This window comes from Amphiura filiformis, chromosome 19 (genome assembly GCF_039555335.1).
Source record: "Amphiura filiformis chromosome 19, Afil_fr2py, whole genome shotgun sequence".
In the NCBI taxonomy this organism is placed as follows: domain Eukaryota; kingdom Metazoa; phylum Echinodermata; class Ophiuroidea; order Amphilepidida; family Amphiuridae; genus Amphiura; species Amphiura filiformis.
This window is the reverse complement of record NC_092646.1, coordinates 12,729,918-12,756,231: the sequence shown is the minus strand read 5'-3', so window position 1 is coordinate 12,756,231 and position 26,314 is coordinate 12,729,918. Positions and strand designations below refer to the sequence as shown.

At 36.7% G+C, this 26,314-nt stretch overlaps 1 protein-coding gene across 2 annotated transcripts in view; it reads right to left on the bottom strand.

The window, feature by feature from the left end:
• LOC140140933 (metabotropic glutamate receptor 1-like) overlaps positions 1-17,136 on the bottom strand; it is a 274,990-nt gene extending 257,854 nt beyond the window's left edge. The window contains exon 1 of one of the 2 annotated variants that reach the window (XM_072162695.1): positions 16,959-17,136. The gene's annotated coding sequence lies outside the window, so the exon portion shown is untranslated. Of the gene's footprint in view, positions 1-1,713; positions 1,830-16,958 lie in introns of those variants that run through there. The other variant, XM_072162694.1, reaches the window with a different exon arrangement.
• Positions 17,137-26,314: the final 9,178 nt, after the last annotated feature.

The window sequence follows — 26,314 nt, the reverse complement described above, 5'->3', positions numbered from 1 at the left end:
TTGTATTGTATGTATTTCCATGACTAGTCTAGTGTATAATGATGACGTTTCAAATTGACGGTGAAAGATTTCCTTCTCGGAAAGAGCAAGTTAAATAAGATTTTTTCACACAATTCACAATTTGTTATAACTTTTCCCATTGCAACAACTGATTTATGAGTTTACAACTCAGCAAAAAAAGATTAAACACAAAAAAACAAGTTCACAAAATAAGTCGGTTCCTAAAAGTTACAAATCTTGTAAAGAAATACTGAATCCCATCCGGCCGACAGTGGAGGGTAGGCCTACGTTTTGCTGTCAGGCAAATAAAGTTTCAAAAACATCGCGTTGTCTGTTGTGTTAGATGTATCAATTTGTACGACCTACGGTGCTTTGCCTATGAAAACAATCATTTCTAGGTCGCATTGTTGTAAGTGTCTCAATGATGGTATTAAAGGGGAAGTGTTACCCTACTTTTTGTTTTTTTATTTTTGTTGTTGCAACAATGGATCGAAAGAAAAAAGAAAAAAGACTATTAATAATTAAAAATAAAGGGGAGGGGAAAGAATAATCAAAAAAGTAAAAAGGCAATAGCTGTTCGATATGCATAGGTTCAGCGTACCGTACACAAAGTAATCAAGTTTCGTAAGTTTCCATGTTTCCACACTCAGGGTTGATCAGTGACATGCTTTCCGCCGGATATAGTATGTGATTCTTTCACACGCTTGTTAATTAATATACGTTTACGTATCATTCATGCTTCATGAAGTTGAAACCATATCCTATGATGAAAACTTGCTCCCTTGCAGTCAAAACACGGAGTCATAATATAAATCAAACTATGATGTAATATATATCAATTGGATGGACCCCCCCCTCTTGAATCAAACCAGGAATCAAACATAGTGTACAAGGTGTATTTGCTCTTTTGATGGACATGGCAAAATAAATCCACAAAAAGGCAAAATGGTGGTGCGCGGGTTGGCTGCTATTACCCGCCTGTCGCAATATATGTACGGTTACCAATATGCGTGAAAGGTGAACAATCAGCGTCACGCCGCGGCGGAATGCGACGCGCATAGATATATCCAATTCTCAAAGAATGGGCAGGAAAAACCTCCTATGATTTTTTCCTCTGAAAATGTTTAAAACAAAATTGCCAACGGGTTACCATGGTTACATGAGAGGTTTTGCTTTAAACATGTTCTGGGGCCTGCCCAACGAAGATTATACTAGTGTCAAGATCAAGGATAGTCTGTCATTTGACGCCCGGTTTGATGGCGAATCTCGAATCCTTGAATATACTGAAAACTTAGGCTTCACCACCATGTTTACTGGCAGTTTGAATTAATAATGTCAATTATGTCAGTAGGCATATTCATATGGTAGGCCTACGCCTATAACATGTAAAACGAGAGTGCGCATTTCCAGCCTGGATCTGTGGTTCACTGGGAGTGTTCATCGCTACTATCAACTCAAATCAATGTAGTTCAAAGTCATTTAAACTAAAGTGAGAGCTAGTGAGTAAGAAAAGTGCAACAACTTTTTGAAACCATGGCACATGTACTTCCTCATATCCCAATATATAGGCTACAAATACCCGGCTACTATGTAACAAGCCTGTAACATTAGCTGCATGATCATATATATTAGTACATGCAATGCAAACTGGGACTCATATGAGATACGAATCATGGATCAATCAGTTCAAGTTGAAAATCGTAGCTAACTTACCCTCTGGTAAAGAAGTAGAGAAACCAAACCAACAGACAAATAATTATTGTTTCATTCCAATTCCATTGACAACCAAAGCTAGTAATTCCACCACCATTTCACTATAGGCCTACCAATAGTACCACACACACGCGTACACGTTTCTCACATCGGCTATAAACATTATCACCATACCAGCTGACTTTAGTCACAACGCTCTCGACCCCCAAACCACCTCTTTCACACCTATCGTTCAAAAAGATCGTATCACGCCATACGTTATTGTGAAATACAAACAACAAGGGAATTCTGGTGTTGAGGTTATATTCTCAATCCCGCGGAATCCCGTTGGCAAATATTCAAAACAAAACGTTGTGGTCAGATTTGGATTTGTCAAGGGCATTCTGGTTATGAGTATCAATGAAGCATAACAAAGGCAGCTTTGCACTTGTTGTTTGAACCTTGTTCTAAATTTCTAACTCTGGTAAAGTAGCTTAAAGTGTTCAACTGGCCTATTATTACGGCGTGAGTGTTAGGCCTATAATAATACTAAAATATGAGTACGGCAATTAAATTAAAAAAAGTTGTGTGAATTATAAGCCTTTAATCTAATTATAAACATGCGTTACCATGGTTACTTAATTTGACTTTTTTCTCACACCTTAAGGTTAGCAACTTTTTTAAACTGTTGCGTTTTGGTTCCGGTAGTTCACAGCATCTTGCGAATGGTAGTGAGCTTTGCAAAAATTACATTGATCATTATTTTCATAACGAGCGTGTAGAAGAATTCAAATAGGCCTATCTCAGATAATAATTTTGTAGGTCCTGTGGTTCTTGAGTTATGTTGTAAAGAGGGCTGAAACAACAACACATTTGTAAAACGTACATAACTTATTAATAACAATAAATCAAGTACGTTTTCAAAGTATATGATTTGTAGAATGAACTTTTGCAAAGCACCAAAGTGTTATTTTTCAATAATATATTGATTTAAAAGTAATGATACTTGATTTTGGGCTGCTTCTACCAACAATATGTCTTGTACCCTTAAGACTAATTCCACTCTACCAGCAAATATATCAAATATATATTATTATTAATAAACAAAGAATATTATTGTTTTTACAGCAACGACTCAAAAATAACGTTGTAAACTTAAAAATAATAATATTATTTGTTTAAAAATCTTATCAAATAATATTGACCATGATGTACATGACATAGGGCACCAGCTTCTGTCTTTTTTTCTTCTTTTTTCTTTCTTCTTTTTTTAAATTTTTTGTTGAAAATGTTTTTTTTTAAATAAGTGTTTGGAAAGCAAACAATAAGTAAATAAAGTTTCACATACCCCGTCAAGGCTCACATTCGTTTTCTCGCAGGCATTTTTAAAATTGTCTTTAAAAAAAAAAATATATTTTCCTATTTTTGCATGAAACAAGCATATTTTCACTAAAAGACCGAAATAAAAGATAAGAAGATAAATAAAAATTTTAAATAAAAAAATATTTTTAAATAAAGTGCTATAAAATATTTCTTCCTAACTTCCAATTCATGTGTCGGAAAATACCAGTATGGGGAAAAGAAAATATGCTTCATTTCATGTGTTACGATATTCAAAAATTTCAAAAGGGCAGTCGGCATTATCACACGAATGACAAATATCACGAACATGTTATAGGATCGCATTCATAGAACACATTTCTTTTCACTTGAATGTCATAGTACTTGTCTCGATATTTAAGGGCAAACACCGTTCTTTATAGGTTACGCTCCGACTCACATTAAGTCAAATCCCCACTCAATTAATCGCTAACATTTTGCTTGTTTCTTAACATGTCGCTCCATGCGGATACACTTGGGTCCGGGTGGGACCAGCACAAGCAAAATACCAAAGCCAGACCCCCTTGAAAGTTGTATTTTTCCCTTGCCTAGCTCTTTGCCACCCCTCTCAATTTTGAAAAAGTCCTAGCTACGCCAAAGATCTAATGAGGCAAGAAGATGTCGGGATCATTAAAACAAGATATGTTAAAGCCTTAATATATGATTTTGGTCAAATTTTAATTTGCTTTTTCTTTGCCAAATAAAAATGTTTTTTAGTAATAACTGTCAAGAAATCAAGAAAGATTTCTGTACATTTTAAGCCAGCCTAATCAGGTAAAATGAAAGAAAAATCACCATCTGTGCAGCTTAATTGTGTGATGTTTGATTCAAAGTCATAATATTATGACTTGTGCTGTTGTCCTAAAAACACGATGAATTTGGCTGAATCCAAATTCATAGGTGTAAGTTGGGACATTTGTGAACATTACAATTAAGTATGTCAAAAACCAGGTGTAAAATAATTGACAAAACTCATTTTAAAATATCGGAAATTCTTCACCTTCTATATAAAACAGAGACGCCCTTGCCCCCTTCATTCGCCGAGGCTGGTTACGCGCCTGGATAAATCTCTTATACTCCATGAGTTCTGTAATATTTCACAATTTAATTTGCTGAGGGGAAAACAATCCCTCCTGCTATTTGTGAAGAGATGCCTCAATCAGTGAGCGGATTACGCCTCATTCGATTCCAATATCCCTTTCATTATTTTCAATCATTAACAAATAGTCATTACAGGGAGATAACATGGAATGTAATTCTATACATAACCACTACAAAAGAAAGCATGCCACAATTTGTGAACAACGCGCTACGTTTTTGCGTAAATTTACTAAAAAAAACACACAATTATCTTCCTATTAATGTTAGGAAAATGTTGTTATTTATTTCTTCATTTGAAATATAATTATATACATTTTTGCTTCCTTTAAGCATCTTCCTATTAATTGTAGGAAAGTTTTATTATTTATTTCTTAATCTAAAATATAATTATATACATTTTTGCTTCCTATAATTGATTTACTATTATTTATGGAAAGTTTTGTTATTTATTTGTTAATTTAAAATATCTCCATCGCTGAGCGACGAGCGATTGGTATTTAACCAATGAGGTAGTGCCTTTTTTCCCGACGCAACCAAAAGCGAGCTACCTCATTGGCTAAAAACCAATCGCTTGTCTCTCATCGATGTAGTATAAACTCCCAATGGGCTATTCCATTTGAAATCCAAACCCCCTTTATGAAAGACATGTCCTTACTCATCAAGTTTCAAATGTGGTTACTGATTTGAAATCTACACCCCCTGGGTGGAAAATTAAGGTCATAAAGGGGTGTATGGATTTCAACTGGTATAGCCCAAAGTAAAAATGAGGGATCTCCATTCATTTGTAAATTCTGCATGTTTACTTTGGAAGACTAATGCAAAATAATTTACATGCATTTTTCAATAAAACGTATTTTGGTTCATTTCTCAAAGCAAAACACATACGTCCATTTGTCGTAGTGAGACAGAAGTGCTGTGCATATTGAAGGCGATCATTCTCGTAAATAAGTTGCTTAGATTTAAATTACATTAATATACATTCACCTATGCAGTGATTATGTGGGCTATACATACATGGCTGTGATTGGCTGATATGATTGGATGAGATGTATTGATTGGCTAATATTATATTAATATAGGATTCAGTTTGATATTGAGGAGCGTTTAGCAGTCTTTATGTGATTAAGTTGTATCTGACCAATTAGGAAAGTAAGAATACGTGTAATTGGCTATTCCATCTTTAATCTGATGTATCCCTGTGAAAGATTTAAGAAAAGTTTTCCATAGAGGGAGTATGTTTTTTTAATTGAATTGGCTAGGGTTCGTGATTTTGAAACCCATACTTCTCATGTTTATCGCTATACCTGTATCTTCTGCAACTGGAGTGAGTATTTCAAATGAAAGTTACCCAATTGTTTATTTGAAACCGATACTCCCTTTGTGGACAACTTAAGTTAAATCTTCCACATGAGGAGTGTGATTTTCAAATGGAATAACCCATTTGGTTGCGATGAGACCTGCCCTCTAGCCCAATTGTCCTATTTGAAACTCATACTCCCTCTGTGGAAGACTTAAGCAAAATCTTCCACAGGGGGAGTATGGATTTCAAATGTTATAGCCCATTTGGTTGCGATGAGACCTGCTTCAACTGCAGTATCTATAAACAGATAATGAAGAAGATGTCGTCTTCTGACTAGGATGTATCTACAAGTAAATTAAATAACATATAGGCCTACGTCTTTTACTTTGTATCGTCCCCAAAGTAAAACAGGGTGAGAATGAGATGGTCAAGCGGTCTAAGGCGCTGCGCTGTCGGCCGGGAGAATACGATCTGCGAGAGTTGGAGTCTAAAGGTTCGTTCATACTACCACCGCATTTGCGATGCGGTGCTTTGCGATGCGGTGCATTGCCGCACCTCATCGTACTGCAAACTACTGCATTGCGATATCGCAATAAAGTTAAATACATTTTAACTTAAAAATGCGACGAGTTGCGTTGAGTTGCGGCAAAAGTAATCGATATATCGGCATCGCAAAGCAACGCATCGCAAATGCGGTGGTAATATGAACGGACCTTTAAGGTCCGGTCATACAGCGCCGCAATTGCGGTGCGGTGCGTTGCCGATATGTCGATCACTTTTTGTTGCATCTCAACGCAACTCGTCGCATTTTCTAGTTAAAATTCTCTTCTCTACCAAAATTTGGAAATCATGCAATTGTTCAGGTTAGTGTATCACTATCAGCGTTAAGCAGTGTAGAATATAATTGAAGAATTTCTTCTCACCTCATCCAATGAATGCACAAAATCTAGTATGAACTATATTCAGTAGATAGCAGGATGTACACAATCTAGTATGGGCTATCTTCAGTAGATAGCAGGATGCACATGCTAGAATGAGATATCTTCAGTAGATAGAAGGATGCACACAATCTAGTATGGGCTATCTTCAGTAGATAGCAGGTTGCAAACAATCTAGTATGAGCTATCGTCAGTAGATAGCAGGATGCACATGCTAGTATGAGATATCTTCAGTAGATAGAAGGATGCACACAATCTATAGTAAGAACTATCTTCAGTAGATAGCAGGATACACACAACATATGATATTATATATATATTATATTAAATATATTCAGTAGTTATCAGGATGCAAACAATCTAGCAGGGGCTATCGTCAGTAGATAGCAAGATGTACACACTCTAGTATGAGCTATAGTAGTTTTTTTACTTAACACACACTTCAGTTTCTAATATAATCCACTATAATGATATTTACAGTAAAACAGGGCGAACTGTCGTATGTTTTAACATGCAGTATGAACTTGATAACTGAAATACATATATAAAAGCGACATCCATTACTTTTTACCCAGAGCGACTCTCGTAATAGTTAAGCTAATTGCTAAGCAAATTTAATAAACCTATAGGAATGTCTTTTCCCCTCAAATGATGAACGTGTTCTTACTATTGACTTTCGGGTCCCTATGTCCTCATCCGAAGTGTTAAGAAAGCAGTATTTGTGAATAAATTGCAATTCAAATACGGTATTTTTACTTGGGATGCAGGTATCTTTGAATCAGTTTGCTGTCGAAGCAAAAATGCCGTATCGACAAATAAATAACATAGCATGTGCTGTGTTTCATTTCGGAGCCAGATGTTTTATGTTTTAAATAATTCCACACACAAAAGTATAAATACAATGCCTATACTTGCAATTAACAAATCAGATATCGACTGCTCAGTGCCAGAAGTGGGTAAGTGCAATAGCTGCCATGTGAACATTTAGCAATTTACACACAGTATACTGTACTCATCTACACATGGCAGGTACACGTGGCAGCTATTGCACTTACCCACTTCTGGCCCTGAACAGTCAGTTGATATTGCTATTTTACTTGAGAGAGATAATAACGTGGCTTTACATCAAATGATAGCGAAGGGCTTCGATGAAGAAAAACTGAGAACAAAACTCTATAAAAAGTATCACTACTCCTAAACTTAGCAAATTACGTATTTAAATGATTATCTATTAATGTGTATGGCTAGCATAGCTCGTGGCAATGAAGGACATTAAATCTCCAACCTATATACCAAACATAGCCTGGGACAGTGGATGATAATCATGATATGATGAGTGAAAATGTAATTATGCCAATTTGGCAATAGAGAAGATTGTACTTATTAATGCTCTGCATACATGCTATAGTCATTATAGACTTCAACATGAAAAGTCCAAGTTTTGAGATACTTCTCAAAATATCAGGAACTATCTTAAGAACTGCTGAACCAATACTAGCCTTTAATGTATTTTTTCATGCTGATTATATTACATTATTTATTTGTGGATATCACATTTTTACTTATGGCAGTATAGCATTTGAAGTGCTATTTATCGATGGCGCTGTTTCTTTCACTGCTTCCACGACATGGAATACTTCCTTCATTTCTTGCGTTTTATCGTAAATTCTTCTTTATAATACCAGGAGCGCATCCAAGGGGTGCCAGAGGCGGCGTACTGCTCCCGCGGAAAAATATTTCAGGTGTAATCGAGATGGAAACAATAACAATTAATACTTAATTGGTCATGTTAAAATCCTGTTTCCACGGGACTGGGCTTTAGCCACCACGAAACGAGTAAGTAGGCCTACAACCGATATGTCACTTAAATATTTATAGCAAAATACTAAAGGAAAATAAAAATATAAATGTTTTAATGCACCCAAGACCATTAACATTCATGTTTCGCTCACGTAGTTCCCTTGGCAACATTATTATGTATGAAATTTAAAACCAAATAGTAAACCCATCGTGTAAAGTGAGATGTATACGACTGATTGCATTGTTGCTCATGTTCAGTATATTTACAGTACCTTTACTTACAATACGTGTATGAATGAAGCAACTTAATATGGTTACCATGTATGTTAAGTTTTCCCCTCAACGGAGCGAATTTTAAGACGAATCTTGACAGTATTTTAGCAATCTTAACAGAATTTAACGCATCTTTAATTCAATTGTATCAAACGTTATACTGAGTAAAATATGCCCAAATAGGACATATATTTTGTCGCATGGGAACTCTCGCGGAAGTAGCGTGGCGCTTAAACTAGGACGCAGTGGATCGATTTTGGCACCGCGTTATGGCAGTACGTGGTCAATTAGGGAACGTACCTAAATGGGCTCGTATCATATTACTGTATCGTCTTGATGTCATTAGTTCCAACTCGTTGCTAGATCTTAACTAATTTGAGCTGCGAAGATGAAAAAAAGAGCAAAAAATATCCGTCTAGGTTATTAGCTCTCTCTATCAAGCGAGTGGATATCGTTTAACTGTTTTTGGTTTATAGATGTGTTGAACTGGCCTACAAATGAACAAATTATAGACCTAATATTGCCTAAGCCATTACCAACGAAAGCCAAGCCTCATCCCACATGGATATCTATTATGGTAACACTTTTAAGTGTAAGGGAGGACTTTGTCTTATCCTGCAAACATTGCACCAGCACGCACATTTTTACAGCTTATTTCTATATAACTGTTAATGCATGCCAGAATCCATATTTTCCATCTGAGAAAGAAAACAAACGGTATTTTAAATTTAAATTTGTTCCCGCCAGACTATTTTTTGCGAAATTAATGAATGACAATGGGTAAGTCTTTTTTGTTTTACACACCTGTTCCAATTTACAATGTCACCCGTTGTTGCGTTCGGTCACAATTTATGTTTATTCAAATGAAGCGCCTAAGCTAGAGTCTTGTATCTTGAAGTGCCACCAGCAGGGTTCGCAGGTTTTTGCCGCAGATAGAAAAAACTGCGGTTTTTACCGCGGTTTTAACCGCTTGGCAAAAACAGTTTTTGCCAGTTTTTGCCGGCAAAAATGGCAAAAGCTAAAAAAATAATTTATAGTTCATTTTTTCATCTCAAAACAAATTAATAAGTTACAAAAATAATTTGTAAGTGTATTAAGGCCAGATTTTGTAATTATAAGTAACATATTAAGCAATTATAGGCATGCATTTTCATTGCTCAAGTGCATTTAACCGAAATGTGGCATATATCAAATTCAAAACTTTTTCATTTTAAGGACTTGATGAGACAAAAAATATGTTGAATGATTCATTAAAAATTGTGTGCTTCAGTTTATGAGCTTTCTGTGATTACTTTTTAATATTTGAGTGACTATATGTGAATTTTTGCCCGTTTTTGCCCATTTTGCCGGTTTAAACCTGGCAAAAACTGGCAAAAACAGGTTTTTGCTACTTTGTCGGCAAAAAACAGGTTTTTGCCGGCAAAAAAACCGAACCCTGGTTACCAATAACCCACTTGAACAAACAAAAGGGAGAAAGTTTAATGCAGTCCGGCGATGCAGTCGCTTACACAATGCCCTTATTTTGATCGCCCATTGACCGAGTTTAAGCGACAAGACGCTGTTGGTGCAGTAACCAATCGGACATTTGCGTTGAAGTAAATCTGAGCAAGAAATTAAATAGATATAATTGAAAGCTGTTTTTTGATCCATTCAACTCTCATAAGCCTACAGGCTGATGCTAACTGTAATTAAATTGTGCATGCTTTGTAAGAATTGACTGGACCAAAATGCAACTTTCAAAACTGCATCTTTTCTTACATAATGAGCCATTATGACCGGATGCAACAAAGTGTGACTTAAAAGTTTGTAAATTGGACTGGCGTGTAAAACGAAAGAGGTTGCCAACAACTTTAATATTCTTTTATTTCATACAAAAAATGTTCGATTTATTTTTAACTATTTGTGGGAACGTAGAACTTGCGGACTTGGTACATCCATGTACAAAGCAGATACCACACTTTTACTTTGGAGAGATAACATCAGGTAATAGAGACGGTGACAACAAATGTTTCAGTTACAAGTTTCGGATCCAAATGCTCTATAAAGCGCGATTTACTGCTATTCAGTGTGACTTTCCACTTCCCAAGTGATACAGCGCATATCAAACTCTCGATTTTCTACATACTAAATTACTTACAAAAGAACTGTAAATAAAACATACATTTAATGAGCACTCTAATTTCATACTATTCATTTTTTGAATAGAATCCCCACACATTTATTTTTGATCCCGTAACTATTCGTTTTGATGAGCACTACACTTTGAACCGACAATCTTATCAAAAAAAAATTTAATAATTTGCCATACAATTTATATTATATCGCGAATTTAAAAACAATTCAGAATGCAATTTGGTGTGTCTGATGTGCTCTCATGTCCCACAAAAATACTATGCAGACGTTGCTATCCGATTCCTTAACATTGCCAATATCTTTTGATTAAAGTTATAACAAATTTGTGAAATCAACATTTCTGTAAGTAATAAACAACACAGGTTTAATTTTTATTTGAGAGGTCCCAAGATCCCAGAATAAAAATGTTTAAGTTGTGTACAGATCCTTTTCAATTCACTCTGTAGATAAAACTATTGAAGAAAGCATAGTCTCAATAACAGAATCTACACACACCAAAAGAACAATTCAAAGCAAGTATTGGAGCGCCACGAATTGAAACAAAACCTTGTTCATTTAAGTATGGCATTGTAATGTGACTACCAACAGGAAAGAAACCAAAGAGAAAGTAGGTAAAGCCAATTGAACGGAAAAAGCGATGCAATACTTGCTACGCCGACAGCTATTGGTTTTACTATCCATCCATATACAGTCCCAGAACAACGCCAAATATGGATTAAAAGACCTTTGACCTTGGATGTACAACAGCATGTTATGATCTAATGGGAAACTGTGCACATCAACAAACACCATTTCTATCAAAAAGGCAACGTCTGATATAATTTGAAACCACATAAATTACTAGAGTTGGTTCTTCTCTTGGATTTGGACCAAGCTTTAGAATATCGAATGTTGCGTTTTGAAATAAAACAAACCAGAAATTTATCACCCATTGTAAAAGATATGGGACATGTACCGAATACATGTACATACATTGGCTGACCTTGTGGATTTCCTGGCCCAGCCATGCTAACCACATAAGGAGATTATACGATTAACCTAGTGCAGCTATTGTCATAGCAGGGTATTATTATGTAATACTCCTGATCCATATTTGGCGTTCTCTTGGACTGATATACAACAGAATGACCACAGTAATGCTGTTTCATACTTTTCTGTCGCTTCCCGCTTTGATGCCGATTCTTCTGTGCGCAGTCGCACCAGAAACGCTAGCGGTGACCAGCGGCAAGCCAGTAATCGATCACTCCTCCGTATAGACGAATCCATTTTCACGCATTCCTACACCTCAATGGCAGCCATAGCTGGGACCCCCTTAGGTATATTCCACCTAAAATGTGGATTGATGTGGCCTTGGCGGTGATATTAAACTGCATTTCATCACCTGTGTTACACGCGACAAAAGAATGATGGAAGTTTACAACACAATACAATTCAACATCGATTTTAAGCGGATTTAATCCACCCAATTGGGCAGTAACAGCACCAGTTTGGTACAGACGGGTCCCAGTAATGGCCGACCAAATCCTGACCATGACTTGGCTCCTGAGATTCGTCTATACCGTGAAACATTAAAAACAAGTTGCCATAGACCGAGTGACAAACTCTAATGTACGCACCAAAACATGTCAAGGCCAATGGGTTTCTATGGTCATTGACCTATTTTGATGCGAAATCTAGGTAATGAAACATCCTACATATTGCTAACTAGCCTCTAGCCTTGATCAAGGCTTCCTCCTTACTTTTTCTCTATTCATGCTCTTCATAGGACCCATGTATAATCAGTGGTATAAGTAGGCCTATCATATACCATTGTATACTTGACTCTCTAAAATTTTTAGTCAGGTCAGATTTTTTGAGCTGGGGAGGAAGTGTGCCTTGTGGGGTGGGCGTGGCGTGGTGGGCATTTTGCTCAAACACTACCCCTGCAGTGCACAATATGCCTGGAGTGATAAGAAAGTCCACTATCTGGCCTCAACAATTCAAATGTCAAATAAATTTTTACAAAGTTTAATATGATGGTAAATAATTATTTCGAAAGAATAACTTTTGAAACAGAAATTTTTGGAAGATGTGGAAAAGCTTCCATGAATTTTACATTCACTAACTATGGACGCCAAAGGACTTGAAGCAAGTCTAACTAGCCTCATTAAAGATCATTTATTAAAACGAAGATTTTGACACCGTGTTCATCAAAATCGGAGCAAGTTTAAAATTTTGACCTTAAGAAGTCAACGGTTGACCTTTGACCTTTTTGGTAATAACTCAAGAACAGTACACCCTAGATATGTGTATTTTCTGAATCCTTATGACCAGAGGAATATACAATAGTAATGTTTTCGACACAATTTGATGAACTTTGAAATTTGACCCCATTTAAAGTTCAATGACCTTTCCCCACCCATGGGACAATATTTTGTCTTGGGAACAACAAAATTTGTGTACTGGGGACTTTAAGGAATACGAAGAAAAAGGATAGAAAAATAAATCATTAAGGTGCATGGCAAAACTACATGGTGGCTAGACTAATTGAATAGGGCTAATATAGCAATGTTATTTTCTACAGAAGCGTATGGATTTCAATTGGAATAGCCCACTGAACATTATATCACATTAGACGAAAGAGCGATACTTAACCCGTCTATAATGGATAGCACTGTGTCCTTCCATATCTTGCACATGGATGCACATTCCTATTAATTTTTGGCTATAAAACTGTGTCAGAATATAAAAAAGTACTCTTTAGGTAATAGGCACGTGCTATGCAATACGGTATGGCGGTAAATGAACACTGATAGTGCGTTCCCCGATCCCTCGTCATCCTACTTTACTGATCATTGTCCTTCCAAGTCAAAAAGTATTATCTGCTAATATAATATACCATAGATACTTTCTTCTTACTTGGAGACAGGTGCCTTTGATTCAATCCGCCTCTTAATGTAAAAATGATGTATCTACAAGTAAATTACATAGCAGATACGGTGTTTTTATGTGGGAGACGTATACTTGTGAGGTAGTCTGCTCCCAATGTAAAATGCAGTATTTATACGAGTACTTATATAATTCTTTGCACATAGTGCATTTTATATTGGGATGCTGTGATACTGATCGCATCCGTAGTCTGTAATTTAGAGCATTTGAAATTGTTTTCAATTTGATAGACTTACATTTATTGCATTTGGGGATCTTATAATGTGAAGGTATTAGTAAAAATAGACTTTATTTAGTGTAATGTTAATAATTTCGAAAATAGCAAAATTACGCAAAATTATGTATCTTAGGTCAATCAAAGGCTTGGTCTGGGGTGTCTACATTACCCTTATGAGTTCTCATCCTCTTGGGCTAGAGCTGCTGTTTGAGGTGAATATCAGAATCACATCCTCCATGACTGCAGCCTGTAACACAGGTTGTGAATATCCAAACAACATCAAGAGTGATTGCAGCCGTCTTGAATTAACACCCTACTCTTTTCGAAACTGGATGCTAGATACATTTGGGTTTTATGCATTTGAGATCAACTTTTCAGCCTAACTGTGACAAAATTGAGTTAGAACGATTTTAAAACAGCATAATCCAATTGAAGTTTTCAAATTTCAAAATCTTTCAGTCGCAATAATGTATAAACAGCCAAAACAAATGGATTGAATAGGGTTAATATAGCAATGTTATTTTTTTTTACAGAAGCGTATGGATTTCAATTGGAATAGCACATTGCACATTATATCACATTAGACGAAAGAGCAATACTTAACCTGCCTATAATGGATAGCACTGTGTCCTTCCATATCTTGCACATGGATGCACATTCCTATTAATTTTTGGCTATAAAACTGTGTCAGAATATAAAAAAAAGTACTCCTTAGGTAATAGGCACGTGCCATGCAATACGGTATGCCGGTAAATGAACATTGATAGTACGTTCCCCGATCCCTCGTCATCCGACTGATCATTGTCCTTCCAAGTCAAAAAGCATTATCTGCTAATACAATATACCATCGATACTGTCTTTTTACTTGGAGACATGTGCCTTTGTTGCAATCCGCCTCTCAATGTAAAAATGATGTATCTACACGTAAATCACAAAGCAGATACGGTGTTTTTATGTGGGAGGCGTATACTTGTGACGCAGTGTGCTCTCAATGTAAAATGCAGTATATAATGTGATCCAGCAAAATCAGTCGGAAGTCGGAAATATTGATTTTGATATATAGCCAAACAAATGAAGTATTTCGTTTTGTTTTCTATTGTTTTGGAAACTCTTTAACCATGTTAACTGCTCATTATCTTTTGAACTGATTGTCCAAATTCAATTGGGTTTTCTGCAAAATCTAGCTTTGCAAATGTTGTTAACAATCTTGTAAGAAACTGAAAATGGAATATGTCCGACTCCAGACTGATTTTGCTTGATCACACTACATTATACTTATATAATTCTTTGCACATAATGCATTTTATCTTGGGATGCTGCGATACTGATCGCATCCGTAGTCTGTAGAATTTAGAGCATTTGAAATAATTATTGTATTCAATTCGATAGACTTACATTTAATGCATTTGGGGATCTTATAATGTGAAGGTATTAGTTTTATCAGAGAAGATGTAATTACATCTTCTCTGGTTTTATAGACTAGTTTATTTAGTGTATAGGTATTATTTTTATAGACAAATTTATTTAAATTCATTTTTCTATTTCTGCCAGCAATAAGTTATATACCATAAGTTGTGGGTTTACATGTCACATTTTGATTGCATTTACGTCAAGTTGCTAAAAAGTTATTTATAATGATGGAAATATCTAAAAATTGTTTTTTAGCGACAATACCCATTTTTGTTTGATGAGGTCATATGACAACATAAATATGAGTTCTCATTACTAAGCGACCGTATATAATGCTTAAACTCAATCACCGCTAATGCCCATAACATAATTTTTAACGCCAGGGTAGATTTATATTACATGAAATACTAATAATGGGGGTCAAAGCTATTTTGACGGAATTAAATCACACACTGATTTAACGAACAAGTCGATTTATCGATTCTGACAATTATATCGACTGCAATGATAATTAGTCGCGAGTTATGTAATTAGTATATTGTCTATACAGCATTGAGAGAAAATAAGTAATGGTAAAATGCTCTAGGTGTGCTAATAACATAATATCTGCATCTGTACGTTTCAATTCGTTTTACACCAAAAATTGAAATTTTAATTAACCTGGAATTTGGATGTATGGCACCCAACGTCTTCAACATCAGACAAGGACGATAGACATGATAGAGCGTGTACATTTGCCCGCGTTTACTGATGAAGATCATCAAGACAAAATCTCCCGAACTAATTCGTGATCAGGAACTGCAGTTGCCATTATAATGCCCTGTTTTAACATTAGGTCACCCAAGGTCGTCAAAAGTTCACCTAGGTCACAAAATTGCAGGATTTTTTTTTTTCTGATGAAGACATTGTGTCACACGAAAATTCAAGAGTAATATTGCAATGTTGCGTGGCTGAAACTCCATTTAAACTGTTATATTGATTATTATAATGTCATGCACAGTTGTAGTATAGCGTAATATCGAAATAATCGTTCCTCGTTCGCTCTTTTACTCTCAAAACAATGGCAAAATCGTAATATTTTGTCGATGTAATACCGTACACATACACACCCCAAGAAACACATAACACAAAGGCTCCCCACCCACTATACCCACACAAATGCATTAAACATATAACTCGTTCATAATAGTGTAGGTATAATAGAATTCATGAGTGCATTCTATTTATACATAATTATAATGTTCGTAACTTTTTTCAAGGTAATTTTACTTCACTGGATATTATTTCTTAGGCGCACACAACGTTCCACCCCAGCATAAAGGCACCACACATCATCACTCCACTAACACATTGTTTCACATAAGCCCACAGCCACACGCACCTCACAAGTGCACCCCCAAAGAAAAAACAACAACAACAACAACAAAATACGCACCACTGGCAGCAGCAGCAACGACAACATAACAAACAAACGACCATACTTGTGCACATTTCAATATAATGGTTTTAATCAAACGCTGAAATATTTAGTTCTCTTTTTATTTGAAATTTGATATGCATTACGCAATAATGAAATCAAGGCAATACAATTATATAGTTGTGCCACTTTCTGGAGCTCTGCGCATTAAGGGTATTTTTTCATGTCAACTCCATAAACACCGTGCGCAGCCCTACCCACCTACATAACACATTGTATACCACAAAACTAACTTCGCGCACCCACAGCACACCCCAACACACACCCTACGTAACCCCAGTATTGATTGTTAAAGAAGTATAAGCTTACCCACATCGTTAACCATGTTAAGAGTGACTTCCTCTATTGCCAGTGGATAGAAAAGAATTCCCTCTTCAGTTTGCACAAGTTCCCTCTTGTATCTCTCCACTATCGTCGGTCAGAGCACTTCACTTCGTATGCTATGACACAATGCCGAGAAATTCTAGACAACCGTCTGCTAATTGACGCGCGAAATTAAGTAAAGAATTTCCAAGAGACTATCTTAACCATTTTCCCGCCAAAAGTCGAATAATTGCAGACGACACGGTAAGGAAATACAATAACATTATGTCAATATCCATAACCTAACATTATAAAAATCAACAGTGTAAGCACGCGCACGGTTTGTATGTATCAGTGGCTCTTGAAACATCCACGTTTGCTTACTAAAAGTCAGCCACGTGCTTTGGTTTGGTAGAATTTATGAATGTCGTGTGCCAATAAGAGCAATAACCAACCTCCTATTCGATCTAGAACGTAACTTAGCCACAGCATACTTCCGCAATGATGATACACAGAAACATCAGGTTGCCTTGGAACTAAAGGAATCGAGATTAGACCACTGTGTGTTTCTAGAACACATAGGTTTTGTGTCATGTTATGTGGTAGGTTTCCCATTGTTGTATGTGGTGTTTCATTACTTATTATGGTATGACGTAGTTCCGTTTTTGTTTTTTATATATTATGAGTTTATTTTTATATTTCGTATCTGGACAGTATTGGTGCTAACTACGGAGCACGTGGTACTTTTTATCATGTTGCGCTTTGCTTTATATTGGTCATCTGCCTTACCCAATCGCCCTTCTCACTGTGCCATATGTTTACCAAAAAAAGTAGTTCAACAAGCCAGAACCATTACAACATGATGCAGTCATGGTCCATGGCAAAGGCGATTCGACCTTTGTGGCATTAAACCCAGTTAACAGGAAATTAATCCAGTAAATCGATTCAGTAAAGCAAATAAGCTCATGCATTCGATCACTAACGGCAACAAGCTTCGGTCGATTACCCCAGCTGCAGCGTGTGTAAACTCTAATTTGCATAGAGGCTGTACGTGAAATTATTGATTGGCTCCAAACAAAGGATTTGAACCGGTGCACGTAATCATGGCGCAGTGCAGTCCATTCAATCAAATGTTGTCATCAACCTATTTGATCGCAGTGCATTGTTATGTGTGTGAGACGAACTGTCGCGGTTGATTGCAATCAAACAAACAATGTCTTATGTATTACTTTGTTCCGTGATGAAAATCGTGATGTTTTATTCAATCACTCTTGAAAAATGTATTTCCTTTGTAGGCCTATTACTTTGTTTTGTGATGAAAATCGTGATGTTTTATTTCATCACGCTCTAAACAATAATTATAGTTACATGCATTTCAAGAAAAAATCTTATTAAAACGGTAGGCCCTATGTTGTTTAGAAAAAATGTAGAAAGTGATGATGATGATGATGTCGATGATGATGATGATGATGATGATGATGATGATGATGATGATGATGATGATGTCTCCAAAAGTATCCCGGTTTGTTTTTCTTGCCCTAAATCGTGCGTATCTATTAATAAGGCACTTCAATAATCAATAATCAGTCACGTGACGGCCTCCACTAACTAGCTACTAACTTGGGTTTATGGGCGCTGATATTTCATGTTCACTGTCACTTATTTATCAGAAAAGTGCGACCATTTGTCAATCACCTACAGTACCCAATTTCGGCATACTATATCAGAAACTCATCATGATGATTGCCAGAGAATAGTTAAAATGTAGCTTGTACCGTTTTTTTTTTTTTTTTTAAGAAGTGAGCGGTCCGATACAAATATTTTCTGTCAAATCTCCATTCAATTAACACGGGGAGTTTGCTAGCTATGCCTTGCCCTCACTCATATTTTATAAAAGTGCGACTATTTCTGAACATCTAACCTAGCTGTAATTTTAGGTCATGTTAGAGAAATATATTTGCTAGAAGTTTGGAGAATACCTAACATATTGACTGGTTATTTTTCACACAGTGATGTTAACTAGCCAAGTGCCCATTCTTCCAACGTAGATCATTTGTAGGGGTCACGCGTCAATGGTGAGAGCACTGTGTATTGTGTATAGGAAAACGGACAGTAACTGCAGTATGATAGCATCATTTCCCATTCCACTGTTCCATGACCTAACAGTTATATCTACAATCTGGTAACAATATTATTGATCTTATCACTGCACACTATGCCGCTGAATATGATGTTATGTAGGTTTTAGAACATTAACCTTTCTTCTTATAGCATATGAAATGACCTATAATATCAACACTATAACCTTTCAATTTTACCTATTGTTTTCTAGAGCATTAGTTTCACAACTATATCTTATGCTTACATTAACATTTTCGAAATATGATGTACATAATAAGAGGGCAGTATTCAATCTAGGTAAAACCCGGCAAATTTAAAAGACTTGAACCATTTCGTGTGACAGTGCCATCCTATTGTTACCGCCATACCTCTGAAAGGGTAATGACGGGTCACGATGTTATTATTTCATGCATCTACTTATATAATTCAGAATTATTTCACTCACTGTATACAGTTAAATCTTGAGTTAAGCAAATGGACCATAATTCCATTTCGTCCTTCGGAGGAGACAGTAAGCATTCAGTTATGTGTATAGAGGACCGCTCCTATATACATGTAGAATGCATTCGGTGTCAAACGAGAAACGATTAGGGGCTCCTGATTGACGTAATCCGTAGCTGTGCTTCAACAGCAGAAAAACATAATGCGTCAAGATAGGAAGTGAGCGGATGATAGATAATAACTAGTCAAATTACTAGTATGACATAATACAAGATTCATGAAAGCAACTAAAGTTTATCAACTTTCATGCTGAATTTATACTCACTCAGCGACACAGATGAGCGACTGATATTTGACCAATCGGGTTCTAAAACGCTAAATAAAGCTTCCTCTTATTGGTCAAAAATCAATCGCTCGTCGCGCCGTTAACATCTTCACAACGTAAATCCATCAGAGTTGCTTTAACTCGCACCTGTTTCTCTTTTATTCATGAATAGGAATCTTTAAGCCCCATCTCTCTCATTTCCTTTATAATTGATGCTACTTATTTTTTCACGAGCCTATTTCCAAAATAACACTGTTTTCAATAACACCACTAGCATTTATATTATATTTTAATAGCATAATAGCCATTATAATAAGGCTTTGAAAGAAACACTTTATATAATTGGTTTCTTATCGTCCATCTCGATGTAATTTATAATACAATGACCGGTGGTTTTTGTGATGGACTATATAGCTCAAGCAATCTTTGATTTATTACCTGTAACAGTACGCATTTATTTTTTTGCACCTGCTTCGATACTACTTATTCTTAAACAACCCTCAAATGTACGGGCACATAATCTCAAATTTGTTCAATTTTATATATTTTCTTTGCTTTACGTGTGTGTTGGTGGTGATATTGTATGTTGGTATTGTTTGTGTTCTCTTGTTTTGTTCTTTTCACTCATTCTTCATTTTTTAATGTTCTTATTTTATATTTTTGAGAGATAAAACTAAGTTCATGCTTTATGAAGTTGTGTTTTTTATACACTGCTTATAATTATGTATTGTAAACCAATATAAGTGAGGACATTAATCTATACTATATGTGCAACGTGAGGACAGTAAACAATTTCAGGACAATTTTGATGCCCTCACGCCACCCTTGCTTTCTTGCCATGCGGGGCCCTTCTATATTGGAACTAACTTAGTATGGGAGTATCCGGCCTCGGGCCTTGATGTTTTCGGTTGATACTGGGGCTGTCTCTAACGAAATCAATTTGACACCATAGAATATAAATTCTACATTTTTAAACTTTTACCCCCATTATTTTACCCTCATTCTTCAGCCCTGCCGCCTATCGGGGGCTAATTTATAGTTTAAGCTAATCGGATGTATCCATATTTCGCGGTAAGTGGCTCTTTGTAGCCCTGCGGGGCAGTTTAATTGGATATCCAAATTTAGCGGTGAGGGTACATATACACGGCAAATTTCTTGGAACACCTAAGACGCGTCCGCGCGTATACCGGATGCGTCGGAAGTATTCAAGATTAACACATGATTTAAATAATTATTCTGATGGCAATTTCCAAAGAAAACAAGACAAATTTCAGAACGCGTCCAATGTTTCTAAATCTGTTACAGTAATTATTGAATGCGTCTGTTTCCATGGTGTCCCCTGTTGTACAATTCAAACGGCAAGTTACCATTAAATAGTGTAACAAACAACACGCAAAGAAATGTATGTTACGTTTTAAGTTCCTTTAAAAAGTTCATACTCATTGTGTTTCAGACTTAACTATCTTGAGTACAGTTTTGGAGAATGTATTAATTTCTTTACCAAAATTAATAAAGACAATGAAGGGCCATGTTTTCCTAAGATTTCACGGACATTAACAGGGTTGCTTCTCGTCCTTGGAGACAACCTCAAGGTTTACTATAAAGCAAGGTGCTAAAACAGTAAACACCAAGACTCCTAGTAAGACTATGGTCCAAAATGGTCTCATGCCCTATACCATAGTACGACACCCTCCAGTCCATTCATTATGGTAATAGCACAAAACTTGACCTTGTGCTGTTCAGTACGAGTTTGTGTACCCAATGAATTCAGAAGTCATTTTTGTGAGTGTATAAACTAATTGGAGTTGAAGAACTGCGACCGAACAGACAGGTACGTATAGAAAAGCGTACTAGCCCAATTGCGCCGATTTTCCACTTAAGGTGTGTGATTATCTTGTAACTATATTATAATGTAATTAGGTAAAGCGCTGCATCGTGGATATAACTCATTTCAAATAGGGTAATCGTGGTAATTATACCTTTTCTTTGCGGACGTTTGTAGTCTGCGATGATAATACATAAAAATATTATCAAAAATATCAAAATTTAATCACTATCATTTTAAAATACACACCAAAAATACACTCAAATGAGTACAAAAATGCCTAGTATTGGTTCAGCGATTGTTGACATTAGCGGTCGAGTTATCATGCAATATAAATATGTGATTGCATGATTTGACTTATATAGCCTTAAAATGCACTGTTAATTCTAAGGTATATTCGCTTGGATGGGTTGTCTAAGCGTATTAGTGACAAAGCAATATAATTATGTTACTACAAGCATGACCAAGATAGTGTAGCGCTATCATTAAGTTCACTAGCACTACCAAAGATAAGTCATTATACTAGGGAAGTAAATACGTAAAAAACAAATACTCAAAAGCTTTCGAATCACAGATTTATATAATAATTTATAAGAGATATTGTTTTGAAATCACAGGGCCAAGCCCGCTTATAAGACTTTTGAACTTTTACCGTTTTGGCTATTTAACAACCACAATTGGCCGAGTGAATATCTGTGGTAAAAGACTGTTTACATTTAGCAATGTTTTTCTTTGTTTTACTCAAAATAGTCTGGGCCAATTATTTCTCAACATGTTGGCCATTTAGGGCAATAATGAATTACCGGGAACACTAGACAGAACGTTTCTCCTTATGGTGTTAATTGTTAAATATTATGTTTGATACAAATTATTACAACACCAGGGTATGACAAAAAGACCACATTTATAAGTGGTGCCACGGGCTTTTTACGTATTATCACACAATCAACATGGACTAATCTGCACCATTATGGTTATTCCAGATCAGCGTAAACCATGTGAACTACAATTAAATTTTGAGTGGGTGATACAAGAATATGCCGCATGAGAAACGGAAATATATACCGAGTCAAAGCATTACATATTATATTACGATTTTCCCCGAAATACCAAAATAAAAACATTTGTGTCATGTGAAAGTCAATTATTCAAATTGACGCGTGCGTTGGCCTCTTCCAGGTCGGTTGTATTGTTTCACAAAAGGCTAGTCTCGCGCATCAACGCAAAGAGTATTCTCCGAAAATCGTGCTCGGTAATAAACCGCTAAGGTAATGCGTTGTATAGATGGAATTTCCATAGTTAATTATTAATTGCTTAGTTATAGCAAGCTTTAAAATAACTTACTGGCACAAATCTCACAAAATAAACGAGTTGTACAGTTTGCAAACAACTTTCAGACCCTGTCAAGTGTAGCGAAAAAAACTGGTCTCTGTTTGTTCGACTCTCCACTTGTTCAACACGATCAACCCTGACCCTATAATCTCATTTGTTAACACTTGAGAACGTTCCTGCAACCTAATTGGTTCTTACGACACGATATCACACACTTTAGCTTGTGGGTGTCGACGCGATACTCGTACGCGCTATTTGAACCAATCGGAGGTGCATAGCAACAACGGGACTGATTGATTTTAAGCCCTAGGCAATTCCATGTTAGCATTTAATTTGATTAAAATTTGGTATACTTATGATATTTTTATTTGAATTGAAGTGTTTAAGAATGAGAATAAGTGTATTGTTTTTAGCCGCTGTCGTGCATCTAGACTGGCCCCAGTCTCGGTTCGGTTCCATCTCTGGATAATGTAACAATAAATAATTACGTAATGCCCTATGAAAAAAAATGCCAACTCCCCCCCCCCCCTTATTTTCTTCAATGTCAAAAACCCATTCCTCTTCATCCACAAATCGACGCCACTAATTACACCCACCACAGTCAACCATGCAGCAATATAGAAATATACTCGTATTATAAGTGAACGCGAAAGTCCATTGAGCGCTGATTCCGAGACTGGTCCAATCTGTTAGAGATCTCACTTCCAAATATTCGTTCAACGAAGCACGGTGATTCCGATGTCAATTACGAAAGCCCCGCCCCAGTTTCAATTCAAATATGGTAGCACAAAGCTATGCCGCGGGATGTGACGCAAGATCGGATGGGACACTTGTCAACAACTGAGAGGTATTGAGCTCAAGTGGCACGCGTCTGATAGACCCATGGTACGCGCAATAATAAAAGGCAACCACTCGACTCTGACTTAGGCCTATTGTCCATATTGCGTACATTATCGCGTGCGGTTTGCAAATGTTTGCACATTATTTAGCTAGGGAAGCCTTTTCAAATATCCCCGCGCTGCCAAGCTGCGTTGATTGGTCGGATACAATATCGTTGTTTAGTCGCTTACACAAACGTTAATGTAGTGAAAACATGGACGTGGTATATAGAAAGATTGCGTGACTCCAAATCCGTAAAGTGAACTTCCAGCAGTTTGTGGGAGCTGGAAGTCAAATTGCCTACAGACTGGGAGGGTCCGTGTATTGGGTTGATTTTTATGTAATCTACATTACCAGTCGTTCTCCACGGACCCGAGGGAGGGTCTATCGTGCATCTATCGTCTCACGGGCGACATTATTATTTTTGGCGTGAAGCAACTCGGTTTCGTTCGGCTTCGCCTTGTTGTTTTACTTAAAATAATGATGTCGCCCGTGTTATATGAGACGATAGATGCACTCCAGCGGCTAAAAAACATACCTTTCTTCTCTAATTATACACTAGCTACACCTAACCCTACAGCTCTAGTCCCAACTCATAATCCTATTGAATGTAATCATAAGTAATCCGGTCTTTATTGATTTTTGTGTCGAACAAGCGAAGAACTGTGCGAAATGTATGATATTAACGCACAACAGAAGGCGTCTATAAGTAACGCATTAGAGACACAGTAAAGGTAGCGCCGCACACCGACACCGCCTGGCTAATAATTATTTGGTGCAGAAGGGACACTAAAATGAATACACGGGATCGATACACGTGAATTGCTATGCACGATTTTGATATCAGACGAAAATCTTCTGATACCGGGTTAGAAAATGATGAATATCTCCCGTCATGATTTTTTCTCAAGAAACCAGATTTGGTCTCATAAACTTGGAAATACGTGTTGAACAGATATGATAGTCGCTAGAATGCGCTTTGAAAATTGGCCGTGCGCTTTGAACTCAAAATTTGACCATTTTATATTGCGTTGGTCCTGTTATGGACTACAGCGTGCAGCGTGTAGTACAGCTGCACTCACTGTAGGCAGTATAAAAGTCGATGACCATTGACCTCAATGGGGTATACAAGCTTAATCACGCACAACCAAGATCGATTACCCGGCTATTGTGAGTAGCCTTAGTTATGTCCCTCGACTAATTATTAGTTTAAAAGAGCTTTAAAGGTTTGAACTAAATGGCTAATCGTGGCTGTGGATTTAACCTACCATGGCGATTCCTGCCATGAAGATATAGGGTCGATGACACTGTGCGCCGGGAGTGCATTACGTTTACGCTTTCGTCACGCTTTGCACTGCTTTTGATGCGTACTATTACGGACTTGCTCCCCAGTGTAATTCCCAAAATAAAGGCATGCAAAAGAAAAACACCGGAGCGGATTAACTCTCAGTTAAAGAGAGGAATCGGATCTGTGGCATGTAAAACATCTGGATTCTGAGAACACCTCAAGATATTATATTCGATTATTATGTCAAATTGACGATGAAATGTTGTCTTACAATGGCATCGATAGTAGCTGGAAAAATGCCAGGAGAACTTGGTTCAAAATTGTGAATATAAGAGTGATAGGTGTAAATAACCTAATTATGAAGTCTGCCGTCCCGAGTCAAAATGAAGTATCTGAAAGTAAGTAATATAGCAGATACTACATGTTACATTGGGAGTATTATCTGTAAGTGCAAAGTATAGCACATAACTGTCTTTTATATACAGGACGCAGACTGATGCAGAAGTATTTGCCTCAAAGAGTAAGGTGTCATTAAAATGACTAAAAATGTGCCAAAAAATAAAAAATTGACAAATGGGGAGAAACATCCCCCTCCCCCTCCCCCACACAAACCGGTAACTCCACTGCCCCAGGCCCGTCGATTGCATAACCATGATCACGATCCGTGGGTACATTTCGTCACATGCCAGTAAAAGCGTGATTGAGGGTCTGCTTAAAACCGAACTTGTTTCAATTCAGTCGATTCACAATGCGATACGCTCTCAGCGGTTGCTGAGGAGATGCCACACTACGCAGTGCATCATGTGAAAAAAGTTGACATCCAAAGCCCGCGTAATACGAATAGGCTATAATTAGCGATCGATTTCCCCCTTTTCTATCCCACAATGGACTAGAAAAGGATAATCAATGGATCAGCAATATAGCTTATGCACAAAAACATTATGTCTTTGTGTATGTAATTGACAATAGTAGATCCATTTTCTATCTATTGATCACACGGCATCCTTGGTGATCTGTTTTATTATTATCACACTGAAAATCCAATAGGGTGGCTATACCATTAAGGTTAAAAATTGGATTGACAAGAGCAACAGCTGGCGGCGCATCGTATTGTGAATCGCAAGAACAGGCCCGTGCGAGAATTCGGCTCA